The sequence below is a fragment of the Anastrepha ludens genome, chromosome 5 (assembly GCF_028408465.1).
Source record: "Anastrepha ludens isolate Willacy chromosome 5, idAnaLude1.1, whole genome shotgun sequence".
Taxonomy (NCBI): Eukaryota; Metazoa; Arthropoda; class Insecta; order Diptera; family Tephritidae; genus Anastrepha; species Anastrepha ludens.
In genome coordinates, this window is record NC_071501.1 from 19717518 (window position 1) to 19733697 (window position 16180).

The window sequence follows — 16180 nt, forward strand, 5'->3', positions numbered from 1 at the left end:
TAATAGTGGTCGCTTCTCAGCAGGCAAGAACAAACCTCCGAGTGAGTTTTTACCCTGAAAAAGCTCTTCATAAAAAACCACATTTTGCTTTCGGATGGCACTGTACTATAGATTCCTCCATTTGCGGAACAACAACAATCCTCTAACCACAAATAGGAGGAGATGCTCGGCCAAACACCAAATAAAGGATGCAAACACCAATTATATTGGAGAAAAAGGGAACTCCCTGCATTCCAAATCTGTGGTGCCCAGCTATGGAAACCCTTTGGTTTTTGAATATTTCGTTCTCAAAATATGTAGTTTTCTTACGAGTTGATAACCTCCTGCTTTAGGGTAAATACGCTCAATAAGTTGTGAGGCGGAAAATTAATTTGAAAGGTTTGACAAAAAGGCGTGAAAAAATATTAACAACATAATTTGGAAATGAATGCATGTAAATTATTATGTTTTGAAAGCAAAAGTCTTTTTTTATCTAATACTGAAAAGCACCGCAATTCGGCAATTTATGGTCATCTTAACGGGCGGCTCAAAGGCGAAATTTTGAAGTTCGCCAAAGAAATTTGTTAAGGTTGCAAAATGCGTAAAAGCAGATTTTTGCTAATTACAATTTCCCCGTTTTCTTTTCAACAATCAAATTTAATGAGCAACTCAGCTTATTAACTTATTTTAATAGCCAACGGTTTTTTAAGCTCCTTAAAAAATATGCTTTTTTGCTTGTTTTTTTTTGCGTGCAAATGTCGTAAATGGAAAATGTAAATTTACTGCTGTACACGCATTGTAAAGATCTCCAAAGACTGTTCATCTTTTTAGTCAAAATTAGTCAAAAGAAAAAAATCAATTAATGAGATAATTATGTATAAATGGCAAGAATTTCAAATTGCTTAATTGGCAGCCCTCGCTGATCAACACGAAATAGCGAAAGTAGTTCTACATCTTCAATTTATGCTTTGAATAATGAAACTTGACTTCTCTAACGATTGTTCACATGTTCCAAATTTTAAATTTACGATATTTTATGTGCCAAATATGAATTTAAATTTGGCTTTTTATCGTTATTTATTCTTTCCCCTCCAAATAGCAACAGCAACAGCGCTGATCTCATTTATTTACACATAAAGTTTAATGTTTATTTTATGCAAAAATACACACAGATCACTTGCACACACACACACATTAAAGTTTGTGTGAATGGATATGCACACATGACATCCGCAGCGCTCTATATTTCGTACTTTTTCTCTGTACAAATTTATCCAGCAAATGCGTCAGAAAGCAAAGCATCTTTTTACAATTTTTTTTTTACCTACCATAACTGGATATTAATAAGTAAAGTCACATGAATGAAGATTTCTTATTGCGATTTTTTTTTTTTTTTTTCATTTAACTATTTTTTATTTTCTTATCATCCCACAATTATTAATACAATTTTTATTTTTTTTTTGTTATTTTCCCACATCTTACCCGCAAAGCAAATCACGAATCACCCACCACTCGAATTGGCTTAAATCATTTGATAATTGAATATTTAATTAACACTTAGCCAATTATGTAAGTCGAGTGATAACACCATTCAGTGCGTTAGCACGAGATTTATTGTTGTTTTTTGTCTTTTCAAATGCCTCGCGTCACGTACCGGCTGCCGTGAGAATTTTCAAACAAGTGCTCGATATGCGGCCTATGTACGTGTGCATGTAAAAACTCCCGTTGACTCTAGTCAAATGTTACGAACACCTTCGTTGTCGCAATGCAACTGAAGCAACTCAAACCAAACAAACAAAAGCGTACAATGATCGGTGCGAGTGGCATATGCGAAGTGGACGAGCGCCAAAGTTGGGGCTGTTCGTGAACAGGCCGAACAACGCCAGCAGCCGTGCTGTTAATTGAATGAGCTGTTAACAGAGAGTGGTAACAGTACCTGGTAATGTATAATAGCACTGCAGAGCAGATATGCGCCAATATATTGCCAATACGCGCAAATAATAGCTGGTCGAGAAGTAAGGCAGAAATTAAAAACGATTTGTCAAATTTTCAATTTTAGGTAAGCAAATTTTTTTTATTATATTGTACATAAATAGAAAAAAGTTAAAATATAAGAAAAATGCATATGTATGTCAGCATATCTATCTAAAGCATAAACAAAGCTGTTTCTTAATTTGGTTCAAAAAGATACCTTCTTTAACAAATTCCTTGTATTTTTATTTAAAAAATCAGGTCTGATAGACAATAACTGGCTGATTTCCTAAGTGGCTGGAAACTATAGCTGACTTATTATTTAACAAAAAGCTTCTTTGCTGTCATTGCGCAGTAAGCAACAATTGGCGTTCGTTGTACCAACTTCTGTAGAAGTTGCCACGATGTGGAGGAGGCACAAAGTATGCAATACCTTCTGCGACACTATCCGGTACTATCTAGGCGAAAATCTCAATCGATGGGTAAACACTTCTTAAAAGATCTGTAAAGAGGAGAAACCTGATCATATTTCTAGTGGAAATCGATTTTACGAACCCTAAGCCAAGAGCCTAAGTATGACCCAGCAAGGGCAACCACGTAACTTAAACCAACCTAACCAAATCAACATATACACTAGATATGGGGATATTTCTTTGTAGTCACTTTTACTTAAGTTTTATTTGCCGCTCCTCTACAATCTTCGAATGACTAACCTATATGCTTCATAACTCTTATTATCAATCTGGGTCGTATCGATAAACAATTTTCCGAGTTGTTCATCCGGTGACGATTTAAATGTAACACCCCTCACCCAATAGAGTGTCACACTAATGATTGGGTTAGGTACCCATCCAATAATAACATTGTGTAGACGTACAGCTCTATAATTTGCTCGTGTTTTGAAGCTGGAATTTTTGCCGAGATGGAAAGAATTGAGCTTTCGTAGTCCCTTGTTAATAATCCCACTGACTTTCAGAAAGAAATGTAGCCATATCTATGGCTGGGAGGCTGCAAGGCATGGAAACCTAATATGAGGTATTAATCTGCTTGAGTAGTCAAGCAGCTATCTCGGTCTGCTAGCCTTTGTGGGAAAATTCAAAGATTGTGAGCGAAAACATGCATAGACTGAGCGAGCTTCGCAGAAGCGCCACAATACCGGGCTGTCACGACCTACAGATAGGAAAGTCGAGAAACAAGCTGACGCACTTGCTAGAGTTGCTTCAGTAGAGAAGTTCAATGGTCCGCAAATGATTGTCTGATTCAAGGCAGCTACGCGCAAAACAGTCATCAGCCGACTTTTGTCACAAAAACATTGTGACTACTCAAAAATTATGGAATTCTCTTCATCGTGATGGATACTGGCATCTCAATAAACACTGGCAATCCTAGAAGCTTCTTGGCACACACAGAGGCAAAACTGAACTTCAACTGACTTTCGGCAAACGCCAATTGCGGACCATTGCTGGAAAAAGCACCGAATTTATTCACTTGAACCAGTTTCTAAAACAAAACAGATGAGAGGTTAAGCGACTCGGCTTTAAGTTGAGTAATGAAGATGATAAGACTGTCTTCCATTCTTCTCCTTCTTCTTCTTCTTCTTCTTCTTGATTGACGCGATACCGCTTAAGCGATTTTAGCCGACAGTTCTCATCCGATACTTTATTTTGTTTTTCATTGAGGCTGGATTTTTACGTGGAGGATCTCAAACCCAACGCACAACCAGATATTCTAGGTTGCTTCGTCTTCTCCCATTAGCTCGCTCTCAAATGTTTCGGATGTTCGGGAGCTACCCAGAGGATACTTGGGCAAAGCCCGGAGCTTGTGAGGTGCTTAGACTGTATGCAGAAGAATCCTCCTGGCCACTTTCAAGTGAATGACATTCAGGGACTTTGCTCTCTTGCGTGGACGTTTAAATACGCAACCATCCTCCGTGGACTTTCATTACATACATGAATTTCTAGCCTACGACCGGATTTGAGGGAAGTGTTCCGCCTAGATGATTCGTTATCATGGATGTCGATCTCATAGAGCCCAATTTAATGGGACTTCTTCGTTTTACGACAGCGACTTCTTGCTTCACAAGAAGGAGGGAGACACTTTGCTGAGGTACAATGGTTAAGCTTCTACAAGTCTGAGACAGTGAGTTGCCCCCAATAAGAAAATCAGTAAACAAGTAAAAAAGAAAAAAAATACTACGCACTCACTGCTGATGCCAGCGAAATTATTGCCACTACTTGCATGTTCGTTAGTGTGTCTACCGTTAAATACTAAGCAAATTTACAAAAACACTTCTATTAGAACACCCTTTATTTATGTGAGTGCGTGTAAGCTGATCGTAGTTGTTATTGTCATTGCATTGTTTTGTGCTTTAACTGCAACAATTGCTCTACTTTATTGTTGTTCGTGGCTTGGTACTTCAGTGGCTGAAGTTCTACATATAAGCCTTCGTTCATACATACACACACGCATACATACATACATACTGCTAGTAGTGCTACTTGATTTAACACGAAAGCTGTGCAAACATTGCGCATTTTTCTTGCCTTATCAGCATTTTTCATGCAATTTTTCTACTCCACCACAAAACGAGATACTCGTACTTCGCTAAGTAGAATTATGTAATTTCTTGTGTAATTAGCCAAGTTGCTCTTATTCGGAAAATGACGCGTGAGACACTTCAATTGTATCAGCAATTTGCTAAATTTTCTGGGAAATTATGAACAAGAATTTCAAAAATGCTACAGCTTCGAGAGTACAAAAGAGATAGAAGTTTGAAATGTGCATACGCAGGTAGATGTGAATGTATGTGTGTGCATATGTACATAGACTTCTTACTTGTTTCTTATAAGTTTACATCAGTGATGGGAAATATTTTCCAAGTCATTGGAAAATGTTGCTAAGTGCCGTTTACTCAGAATGCCTTAAACGGTAGGTGGCGAAAAAAGTGATTTCTCAATGTATGGCTAGCGAATTTCTGTCAGTTAACTTCTGATAAAATTAAACCGATATTGGATTGTCTGTTAACTGTTAACCAAATAAAACTCACAGAAAATAAATAAAATTTTCCTTTGTTGATTTTTAGGATGTCCATGGGCACTGTTTTCAAATAATGGAAAATTTCATCTTCTCTCTATGATGAATCAGAACGATTGGGTTCGTGAATACTCGTAAGTTCGTAGCGTTTTTACCGAAGACTTTCATTTAAACAATAATTATATTAATAAGTTAATCAATTATAAAGGGTGGTTAAATTTCAAGGGCCGATGTTGAATGTGAACCACACCTAAACGTCAACGACTCCGTTGGACTTCTTTCTTTGGGGTTATTTGAAAGAAAAGGTGTACGTCGATAAGCCAGCAACAATTCAAGAGCTAAGAAATGAGATAATTCGGCACATTAACGGCATAGAACCTCAATTATGCCTCAGCGTCATTAAAAATTTGGACCATCGGATGGACGTGTGTCGCCGAGGCCGTGGCGGTCATTTGGCCAATATTTTGTTCCATACGTAATTGAGCCATACCAATATTATCATAATAAAGTGAAATGGCAATAATTTCCAAAAAACAAAAGTTTTTTTATTCAACCCCAACACCGGCCCTTGAAACTTAGCCACCCTTTATATTCGCCGTTGTTGTTTACAACCTCTTCACCCCTTTCGGCCAATTTGTTGAAGCCGTTCGGTCAAAAGTGTCAAAGAAGTTGTTGAACCAGTTTTCAAAGACCTCTTTGTCATCGAAGGTAACGCCCTTAATATGGTTTGACAGCGAGCAGAAAAGATATCATAGTAATCGGTCGGTGCAAGGTCCGGAGCATACGGCGGATGCTGAAGGACCTACCATTCGAGCTCTTAGAGTGTGGCTTCGACGACTTGTGCAACATGGGGCCTGGCGTTGCTGTGCAGGGATATGGTGTGTCCATTCCACGCAGTGTAGCTGGACAAAGTAGAGCTCCCTATTGACAGTGGCATTCTTTTCGAGTATTTCCCAGTGCACCATGCCCTCCCAGTCCCAACAAACACACATCAAGGTCTTCTTTGGAAGGTGTTCCATCTTCTTTGGAAGAAGATCCGGCTTGACTCTCGGCTTTGGCGTGCGTATCTCATATTGATGTATAGGCACCATTTCTCATCTCCCGTAACGATTCCGTACAAAAAGCGCTGTCCATGACCGCGTGTTGCTCGGTGGCGGGGGCGACTCTGAGAAGCAATTTGAAGGCGACTTTCTATGTCTTTTTCGTTGAGCTCGTGAGACACCTAGACTTCCAATTTTTCGGTAAATCCCATTGAATGAAGATGGTGGAGAATCGTTTTATGATCGCAGTTCTTTTTTCACGCCAATTCACTACTGTTTTGACGACCTGTCTGCTTCAAAAGTGATTTGAGACGTTCTTTATCGAATTCAGAAGGCCATTCACTGCGGAACATGTCATCGACCACCATTTTTGACCTTTGCAAACCATTTCCGTGCTGTAGACTCGCCTATGACACCTTCTCTAAACACGTCGCAAATGTCCCGGGCTGCTTCGGTAGCTTTTTGACATCGATGAAAAGCAAAGAAGCGCAAGTGTCTAAAATGTTGACTTTCGCCTACTGGGTACTCCATTTCTATGCCTCAAAACTATTTAATAAAAATTTAAATAACTCAAAAATACAATTAACATTGTTTTGTAGAGCAGAAAGAGTTTTATCGAATGAATACTTATTCTTTGCCAAACAGCAAACAATTCATTGTAAAATAAGCAAAAATTAAAAACGCTACGAACTTATTTCCCAACCTAATATATTGAAAAACCACAAACATATCGTGCAAAAGCATTTTTTTTTCTTCTTCCAAAAAAATCCGTTCTTGTATTTTTAATATCTAATGCCAGTATAACGGATAATGCTGATAACACTAGTTTACAATGATTTTGACCTGTGGTATTTAACTGCAATTTCTTATGCAAAATTTGCTCCTCAAATCGAATACGTCCGATATTATTAGAGAAGATCAATTTCCACTGCACTAGCTGAATGGATTTATGCGTGACTACCATTCGATAATGCCCAGCCTGTTGTGAGCACGAAATCCGAAAAATTATACAAAAGATATTTTCTAATAGCGCCTTCCCCCCGTTAGGCTATGGTAAACCTCCGTGAGACAAAGCTTCTCATAAAAAATCATCTGCCATTCGTAGGCGGTATAGCATTTTAGGTCCACCCATTTAGGAAACAACATCAAGAAACACATCACAAATTGGAGAAGGAGCTCGGCCAAGCACCCAACAAATGGCGCCAATTAATTCATCATCCAATTGTGTTTTTGAATATTTGTTTACTAAATAAAAAAAATTATTTTGAATGATAGAAATCTTTATTTTTGAACTTCCCGCGCTTCATTGATTGTCTGTTTGTATACCGCAGCTGTCTAGTTCGCAAGTGTCAAATATGATTGACGTACGATGCCATATATCTTCCGATATGGAGATTAATTTTGCGTCACCTCGTATATACAGAGTGCGTACGGAGTTTGAGGACAGCTTGAGAGTAATACTAATTCGCTTTTACTTTAAACAAAAGTTAATGAAACTTCACAAACTCTTTGGACAACATTAATCTATTATACCTGTATATCTCTAAAATCATTCAATAAAATTTCCATTAGCTGCAATAACCTCCTAGGTCCGGGTCCTAAAACGAGTGCATGCCCGAATCACATGCTCCTTATGCTCATATTGACCATAACGGTATTAATTGCAGCCTTCAGAGAAAAAATTAAGTTAAGAGAAAGCTAATTGGTTTAACGCTCAGCCAGGAGATTAAGGTCTGGCGTGTAAGGCGGCCATAAATTCGGTGTTATGTGGTCATGAACATTTTCAGCCATCCACTCTTTGTGTGAATGAAGAAAATCTTGCTGAAAGAGGTATGGGCTGTCAGTGCGTACACTATCAATATAGGGTTTCACTACTGTCATTAGAACCTCGATATATGCAGCTGAACTCACTCGAAACCCTTGAGTAAAGAAGCGTGTCGCATGGCATATGCTTTGTTGCTCACAAGGATTGAAACCTAGTAATCTGTCATTTCAGCGGTTGTCTTTTGGTCTTCGTTAACTTTTTTTCGCTATACAAAAACCACAGCTTCTCAGGCGCTTCAGGATGTTTAATTTTGTTTAAGTTAGGATTTGCGAGTATACCGGAGATCTTCATGGACAACTCGACGGATAAAATCCTTCAGAAATATTACGATCCCTCGCAAGAGCTCTCATTGGTTTTGAAGGGTCATCGTCAATGATCGCTTGCACTTGTTATTAAATTTTGCAGAGTGGAGAGTGTCAGAACGTTCCTAGTGTTTTTTGCGTTGTGGAACAGATTCTGCATCGCCGAATGATTCACGGCGTACTTTTTTTTTTTTTTGTTTATTAAAGATTCTTATTCATTTTTTAGAAGCGTTGTACAATTGCAACAAGTACCATATGAACGAATGAACGGGTGCACTTAAGAAAATTAGAGATTTCTAAATTGGTGTGACTTGCACATAAAACGAGGATAACCTCAGAACTCTTCATTTCTTGCGTTAAGTTGTAATCGCCCATGTCTTATTTGGAAAAGAGCAAAAAGAAAAATAATATTTTCGGGAACTTATAGTCACATATGTATATGCATGCCTCAAATACCGTAAGCACCCTGTATATTCAACATACAACCTAGTAGAAAATGTGCTTTCTGTCTGAGACATTGTGAAATTCTGAATTCTCATTGGCCTTCTGAGCTACAACACTTGGACGATTATCGTGGTATACAGAGGTTGTTGTTGTAATAGAATAAAATTCCACCTACAATTTTTGACAACTCTGCGAAAGTGTGCGTCTTAGAACTGATCTAAATCCGGTTCGTTTCAGCAGAGTGAACTTGATTGCCATAGTAGCGTCTGAACAAAGGTAGAGACTTCCAGCTTGCGCTCCTCTCTTAGCTGTTATCCAGAACTCTATGAAGCACAGGGTGAAAATTCAATGCTAATTCAATTGGTGAAGAATTTAAATTATGTGAATTTTTTTTTCAACTATATTTGATGTGATTTTTCCACTGAATTACTTACTTGCACACCCTGTACTTAGCAGCGGTTAGCAGATCTACATTTCGCACTGCTTAGCTGAAAATAATTGCACATCCACTGCACGTGACATTTATGACATAAACAAGTGCGCACAACAACAACAGCAACAGCTGCACGCAAAAGCAGTGTAACATCATCATTTTCCTGCAGTGATTCAATTTTACTGCTGCTGCTTTTATGTCTGACTACATTTTTATATATAAAATAATATATGTATGTATGTATATGTATATGTGCATGTATGTAGAACGCGCATTGCCACAATCCTATCAGCCAACTCTGGAGACCTCTCAGCATCAGCACAGCGCAAAGAAGCAAAGATTGAGCCGGCAAACCACAGAAACTCGTCTGAAAATGGAGCAAACAACGGAAGCGTCAACTATGACGGACAGGTCGGCAGTGTAGCAAATGCAGCGGATGCCACAGAGAAAAAAGCAACAAAAGGCATTATGTTGCATGCGATGACTGGAGAATTATGGCAGTCAACTTTTTATATGTATGAATGTGAGTATGTATGTGTGTGTGCATACAATGCTGCTGCAACATAGTTATTATTTAAGCTCCACTCTTCTCATTTCCAATGGTGGCAATTAAATGCAGGTAATTAGATGGCATATGTTGCATGCAACATTTAATCAACAACAATGACGACGCCGACAACAACACGAGAGGCGGCGGTGGAGCCCACTTATGTAATTACAATAGCATGAGCTGAAGGTGTTCACACATACATACATTGATTTTTTTATGCACGACGCACCTAGTTTTGAAAGCCAAAATATCTAAGATTCACCTCTCTCCTCATCGCTTTTTAAGGTCTTCTATGCTCCGGCCCCCCTCAAGAATGATAGATTACCAGGTTTGCTATTTAGCTATGGCGAAAAAGAAAATAGTGAAGGGAACTTAGGCTGCCGTGTCACAGGGGATTCGGCAGCCGAATTCTGCACGATCATTTTACATTTATTCACACACTCGTCCCATCAGTCATTGTTCAGACGGCCACGAGGTGTCATTGGTTGATTTTTTTCGTATATCACCAACACAATCTCAGTCTTTTTGCAAACATCCCTCCGCCAATTAGCTGATTCTATCAAAACTCACCTTTGAAATCTTTTCACCATGGTTCCCCTATAGTCGGTTCAACGTTACCGGAGCGTTACCGGAGCGTTACCGGAGAATTTATATCCATCCAAAAACTGCCGCTTCAGCTTAATTGCACAACGCAACAACGTGGTCAGAGCTTGACAATATGCGAGCTGCGGTTCCAACGCTCGATTAATTTCTCTGGGGCTACATCAAATTCGTGATCGACGCTAACAAAAGCCAAACTTTTTAGAGGAACTCGAGGCCAACATTGAGATGCTATTGCTGGAATTTACCGCAGATATTGGCTTGAGTCATCGAAAGTTGGGCAGACTGCTTGAACAACTACCAGCGAAGCCGAGCTGGCCATTTGAATGATGTGATATTTCTTTTAGATCCAAAATAAAGTCAGAATCAATATGATATTACTGGCACTCCTCAAGTAGCAATGAAGCGCCGTTTTGATACCATTATGAAATCTCCAACAGGCAGATATCTACAGGCAGCCAGAGCTGTTGACATAATGGAGAAGATTGATGGGATTTAGGTTGGCGCACTGCCCCAGGCTTTCGAAGAAAGGATCTCCCAGTGACCATAATCGTCTAGCTGCCAAACCCGGACATTTACAGAGAAAGTGCTTATCAGCAATTTTATTTCCCTCTATGCTCCTATGTCCTGGAACCCAGATCAGACAAATGTTACCTGCGCACCCAAGAGATTTGATCTCCTCCTACTAATTTCGTTCTGCACCATGGCGTCGTCAGAGCCTTGATCCCGGCTTGACTATCGGGAAAATGTTAATATCTACTTCGCGTTCCCTAAGCATTTTGCATGCCTGCAGGGTCGCAAAGACCTCTGCTTGAAAAACACTAGCAGTACTCGGCAGTTTAAAGGAGATTCTTTAAATTGACTGATTTAGAGAAAACCCTTGCTCCGACTCCCGATTCCATTTTGGAACTTTTAGTGAACACATAGGTGCAAGCTTTAGTTCAGATTTTCTCCTCGATCCAATATTGCCTATTAATGAGATCTCAGACATCGAGATAAAGAATTTTCTGCTATACCTGGATCTCACAAAATGGATCTGACTTAGAAAAAAAAAAATGTGAGCCGTCATGGGACGCCTGGCAGATGTGAAACATCGTGTGTGTACAAGTAATATGCATAAAAGATAATATTATTACAGGAATTAAATATAGCCTAATGAAAAAATGAAGTATTACGAATTTCTTACAGAAAATGGTAACTTTATTTAATAAACATTTATTTACATGTGATATCAAAATTCGATATTAATATCAAGCCACAATTTAAATATTTTCATCTGTGACTTCAGTAATAGATATATTCGATGTTTCCTCTGCCGGTATTACTGTGACGATTGGTCGATGATAACTAAAGTACGTTACAAAAGTATTGGATGAAATATTATCAAGATATCTCACAAATACAGCATCTATTGTTGTTCCATATTTGGTAGTAGATTCTCTTGGATTGTTGTTGATTTGCAATTGAAATTCTTTTTGAAGTGTGCTTTGAGTGCTGAAATTTTTTTAATTTTCAGGTGGCGCTAAATTAATCATCCAGTTTTGTATTTGAAAATTATTAAATAAAATTAAAAAAATATTAAATAAAAAAATGATTTTGAGTGATGGAATTTTTGAATTTTCAGGTGGCGCTAAATTAATCATCCAGTTTTGTATTTGAAAATTATTAAATAAAATTAAAAAAATAATAAATAAAGAAATTATATTGAGTGATGACTTTTGACCTTTACGCCCGCCATTGCTTGTCTGTTTTTATACAGCAGCTCTACACTTCACAAATTTCAATTATGATTGACGTTCTGCACTATTTGTAAAAAATATAAATAATCCGATAGCATGATTAATTTTGTGTCACTTTGTATGATAATCAAAATGTGTCTTTAAAATATGCCTTCCTCCATAGGCTGAAACTTTTTATTCAATTTCAACTTTTGCTCATTACGAGCTGGCATATCTCGAATTTGCTATTAAATAAGTTTGCACTTTTCATTTCGAATTAATAAAGCAATAAATTTGGCATTGCAAAATAGTTCCACTTGGTTTAAATAATTGAGTAATGAAATTTCTTTCTGCTGTGGCTCTGCTTTCTGTGACCTTTTGATATTTTTCAACTCAAACACTGACCTTCGTCATTTCTCCGAACAGATAGCGCGCCTCAAAGGTGCCCACTCTAGGCAGCCTTCCAGTTTCCCATGAATTCTCTGTAATCGAACTCCTATTATCTATGTACATAGCAAATTACCGAACACATTCAAAAACACATAACGCACCAACATTTACTGAGCACTCACGAGCATCCAACTTGCCGCTCTTTAGCAGCTCTACATTTGTCTCTCTAACATGGCACACATACTAACAACTTTAACCCACATCATTTGTGAGTTGTTCCTTTGAAATTGGCTTAGCACTTCTCATACAACTGCACATAAAATATATATATGTATACCTTAGTATAGCGTGGCGACCCGTCGCCACGGCAAGCGTCGCCACACCAACGATTCGGTTTACAAGTGAGCCTATAGATGTTTCACATCAAAAGACATCATCACACGAGAACAGTGGTAGTAAAACGATGCTGGTCGCTAATTAGGATTATTGTAGTAGAAATACTCAACCACTTCAACAACAATAACAACAACCACAACAATAGTCGCCGATAGGCACCGCTCTAGTCTCTCCATCATGTGAACAACGACTGAGTGTGTGAGTGCGTGTGAAATGAACGGGCAGAATTCTGCTGTCGATTACCCAGTGATGTTTGAGCTGCAGTTGCTCGCACAATTTGGTTTTTCACCATAGCAAATTGGACAAATCTCGTACTATCATCCTAGCACACCTGACTGTCTCTATTGGTTTTAACTACTAAATTAGGTGAATTAGTTACTGAATATCCGGTTCGTCTCAAGTCACAAAAATAGTTGCTAACATAAATATTGGAATTGAGTGGCTTAAGATTGGTGTAAATTACTAAATGCCAGCACAAATAAATTTATTTGTTAAGTTACAGAAAAAGAGATCAAAATAAGTACACTCAGGATTAAAAATTTTATCGAGTTATCGAATATCGAATTTGTGACTGTTCGTTCTGATCGGAGCTCTCATCCGACCAAAGCAAATGTTTGGCCATGAAATAAGTGAAAAATGAAAAATGTTCTCATTCGAGTCGGGGAAGGGGGAAGAGGGGAAACGGGAGTCACATACAGATACAAGAGGTAATTTGTTGTATTTGTATTTGTGTATTTGCCCAGTTTAATAGGACAGGGTGTACTGAAATTAAACACATTTTTTTTAGAAAACTGGTTTACCAGATATTATCATCGAAATTTAAAAGTAAAAAAAATAACCATTTCATCCATATAAGAGTGTAGGCAAACGCACATACATACATACATATGCACTCATATTTGAAATAACAACAGTACACTAAATTCAATACGAAACGCAACTGAAATGTGTCCAACGAGGCTAAGTGGTTTCTTTAAATCCTTCTGTGCCTCCCCACCCACTGGTTTTAAGTCATTTTTCACCTGGCCCAGCATTTATTTAAAGTTCATTGAATTCGTTCACGACATTTTCAACAACAACAACAAACATCAAATTTTGCAGGTGAATAACGTTTAAGCACGCTAAAGTGTTACAAAAACAAAAACAGTAACATTACTTGAATGCAATCAAAAGCATTTACATGTTGTCGTTGTCGTCATACAAATAAATAACACAAAAATAAAATAACAAAAATAACAACAATGCATCCGTTTAAGCGCACTCATTTACACAAAACTCACTTTTAGCAAATTCATTCTTTAGTGTAGCGAAACAAAAACCACGCTATGCTTGAACGCCTAAACGTAGGCGAGGCGTGAGAGCGGAAACGCAAGTCGGCAGCCTGCTGTTGAATGGCAGCACAAATGAATGAAAGAATGCAGCAGACAGCGAAGAACAAAAACAAAAACTGTGCAAAAGGAAATAGCAAGAAGCAGCATGCAAATGCAAGCATTAAAATATTTTGAGCCTACAAGTAGACTACACCAGTTGCCAGTTGGCACTCATCCCCAGAAATTGACTGGCATTTAGAGCACTGTAGCTACCCTGCAGGAAAATTTTCAACTAATGAAATAAAATTGGACCAGAAGTAGTAGAATAACAGCAATTTCTGGTAGCGACAGCTGTTTTAATAGTGTTAAAAGTTTTAATAATCTTATAAAGTGAAGTTAATGCATTTAAGAAAAAACAAAAACTAAACGACGGTCATTCGAAAGTGCTCGAGTTCAAAACTCCAGGTACTAAACACCAAATGAAACACGGTGGCTATGCAAAGGATTCAACGTTTTGGAACGCAATCCAAGTTCTCACCAAATTTTTCTCAAAACTCGGGAAAAAGTGATTCCAACAGAATTTTATTGCTGTTTCCCGTCAATTTTTTAGTGTACAATTTTCAACTTGAACGCGTCATAGTACGATATTGCTCCATATACCTTAACACCACCTTTTTTGTTTTTGAGGTAGGGTCCAAAATGCCTTTGCACTTACAGCGACCGCCGTCTACTGCGTCGAGTTGTGTCGCCACTAAAACAATCCCTCCTCCTCTTATGGGGAGGCTGCCTTCCTGGGATTACTTTTTGCGATACTTCAGGAAGGCACAGAATGGCATACATGAAATGGATCAGTTCTATTCACTCACCATGCTTGTAGCCGGTCTCATGCTATAGGCTCGCCTTCTTATGTCTCTATATGTGTGGCTTCGCTTTGTTCCTCTACGGCGAGGTCTATCTTTCTTCTCCGTACTACGCCTTTCACGTATCTTTTAACCGCATTCCAGTTACCCTCGCATGCAAGCATCTTGCTAATCACATTGTTTGGCACGATATCGCCAACTTACTCCCTCAGAGCATCTCTTTCTATATACGAGCCAACTGTCGCATTTAAAAAAAGTGTATTCGGCGCCATCGTTCGCTGCTTCGCAGTCTATCTGCGACTCGATTCAGTGTCCCATCGGCTTTGCCACCGCTGCATGGTTTGGCATCTCCGTACCGCGGCGTTAGTGGTTTTTTCTTAGAATCCCACTCATCCACCCAATCCCGGGCCATGAGGTCGATAGGTATCTCCTTGTTAATCACAAAAACTGCAGCGTCTGAGGCAGTGCGGTAGGCTAAGGCAACTCTGCGTGCCGCTGTTCGTTGTACAACCTCCAGTGCTTTGCTCTTGGTTTTACAGTTTACCGCATCTTCTCATATTTCGCTGATGTACAGGAGTATTGCGTTTGTGGTGGCCTTGACCAGCCTTCTTTTAAACTGTGTAGGTTATGTTCATTATTAATCTGCTCAGCATTCCTTCACTGTCTTTGTAGCCGCGTGCCGTAACTGAACCCAGAACGTAAGCCTGCAATCCAGTTGAATACCCAAGTATTTCACCGCTTTTTGAGTTACTTGGGATGTGTTGCCTAGTTGCATGCTGACCTTGAGTGGCATGCGGTCTCGAGTCATCAGGATTACCTCTGTCTTATGTTTGGCGAACTCCAGGTCTTCTAGCCAAATTTGGGTATAACACCACCTTCACGACTGTGAAGTCGAATCAAGTACCTTGTCTCCTTTCTTAAGTTATGGAAATAGTTATTAAATTCAATCAGCCCATCCAGATTGAACTTCTTTTCATGTCTTACTACTTTTTTCCATTCACCGGAATCGTTATTTGCAAGGGAGCTCCAAGCCATGTGGTCCATTGCCAAATCGAAGTGGCATTCCTTGCGAAATTTATTCAAAGGTGATTTTATTTTTTGCAATTTTTTATACTTCAGATGTGGCGCTTTTAGAATAGCCCTCCGAACAGCGGATTTGCTGACTGCAAAATTTGTCATTCTTCAATGTTTGCTGTTGGAAGGTCGGAATTTGATGCAATTCTAAGGATTTTGCGGATTTCCCTCGGTGTCAAAGCCATCAGAGTTCTGCCTTTGTAGTTCATACCATAGGAGGCACCTTGTTTCACGTAAATCTCCACAAAATTTGGA

The 16180-nt window shown here is 38.8% G+C and overlaps 1 protein-coding gene across 2 annotated transcripts in view; it reads right to left on the bottom strand.

Annotated features, from left to right (window-relative positions):
- LOC128863063 (ankyrin repeat domain-containing protein 29) overlaps positions 1 to 16180 on the bottom strand; it is a 94606-nt gene that overhangs the window by 77022 nt on the left and 1404 nt on the right. Inside the window, exon 1 of one of the 2 annotated variants that reach the window (XM_054101962.1) lies at positions 1462 to 1755. The exons of the other annotated variant lie outside the window; for it this stretch is intronic. The gene's annotated coding sequence lies outside the window, so the exon portion shown is untranslated. Of the gene's footprint in view, positions 1 to 1461; positions 1756 to 16180 lie in introns of those variants that run through there. 2 annotated transcript variants of the gene reach the window in all.